Source organism: Lupinus angustifolius, chromosome LG02, assembly GCF_001865875.1.
Source record: "Lupinus angustifolius cultivar Tanjil chromosome LG02, LupAngTanjil_v1.0, whole genome shotgun sequence".
NCBI classification, from domain to species: domain Eukaryota; kingdom Viridiplantae; phylum Streptophyta; class Magnoliopsida; order Fabales; family Fabaceae; genus Lupinus; species Lupinus angustifolius.
In genome coordinates, this window is record NC_032010.1 from 15154467 (window position 1) to 15156051 (window position 1585).

At 36.8% G+C, this 1585-nt stretch overlaps 1 pseudogene; it reads right to left on the reverse strand.

Moving 5' to 3' along the window:
- LOC109329056 lies at positions 647-1585 on the reverse strand (annotated as a pseudogene).

The window sequence follows — 1585 nt, forward strand, 5'->3', positions numbered from 1 at the left end:
ATGAGAGAAAAAAGAGACAAAAGTTGAAAGTATTACAAGATTAGAGATCAGATTGCAGATATATTCACTAAAGCATTACCTATACCGAAGTTAGAGCAATTACGAGCAATGGTTAGAGTTACAACATTTTTCATCAAGAAGGATTGTTAATTTATGATGCAAATATCTGATAGAATATATATCATTTCAATTTTCTCAAAGTTATAGTGAATACTAGATTAAGTAGTATAGATGTAGAATGTTCTAGACATAGTAATTATTTTGAAAATTTGAGATTAATGTAATCACCTATAAGGTGGTGGATGCGGGCTATAAATTTGCGTTGTGCATAATCCTAAAGCTAAAGGCAAGCCAATTAGCAGGCCTCCTATAAGCAGCTACTAATAACTTCAAGTAATTGCAAGATTTCTAGCATTGTAATAATAAAGCAATATCTTTTAATATTATAATCAACTACCAAAAGTCTTTATTCTCCTAAATCATGCTCTTAAATTGAATCCTCTGCTTAATAATATTTTCCATATACTATTAGTAAATAACAAAAGGCAAAAACAATTTGGAAACATATCTTCATTAAAATAATGAAGCAGTGAAGAACTTACCTTATACAATTTTAAACATGAGATCCAATATTAAAATCTAGATGTAAAAATGTTCAACCAACCTTAAACCCTTCCTGCTGAAGCAATTACATCCGAAAATAAAGTAAACATAAATCAAATTATCTATATTAAATTACAATATGGAACAACTATTGTCGTAAGATTGTGGTTTCAGAATCTCCATGTCTATCTTAAGATCATAATTAAGGTCACAATAATTGAGATAAACCTAACTATGATCACAATTTAATACCGGTGCGCTTTACATTTCAGGTTGAGGTTTAACCCTATCTGTGGTATATGTCTTGAACCCATCATCATCATAACCCTAAACTCCTCAAAGTCAATCATCCCATCACCATTACAATCGACACCAGCGATCATTCTCCGGCACTCCCCAAGGGAGCACTCTTCCCCGAGGCTCCTCATCACGCTGTTGAGCTCATCAGCACTGATCGTACCATTACCATCCATATCGAAAACTGTGAAAGCGTCTTTCAGATTCGCAAGAACTTCATCAGAATTAACACCCTTGGTGTTTAACTCAATGAATTCTTGGAGGTTGATGCATCCGTCACCGTCGCCATCGACTTCTCGGATCAGCTTGTCGAGTTCCTGATCGGACGGGTTTTGGCCGAGGGAGCCCATGATGGATCCGAGCTCCGATGCGGAGATCTTGCCGTCGCCGTTGACGTCGAATTTCTTGAAGACTTGTTCGAGTTCTGCCGCGAGGTGGGTCCGGGAGCGGACGGAGAGGGAGGTGGAGTTGTCGTCGTCGTTGAATATGGATTTGAAACCCATTGTGGTTTTGTTTTGATGAATAATCAAGGTTAGGGATTGGAAGCAAAGAAAATGAATGAAAGAAAGAAAGGTTTTATTGATGAATGATTATGGGGTCGGGGTTGGTAGAAAGAATGAATGAGATTGGAAGAATCGTGAAGGATATTGAAATCTGGTATCTGGTGTTTGTGAAATGTGTGATT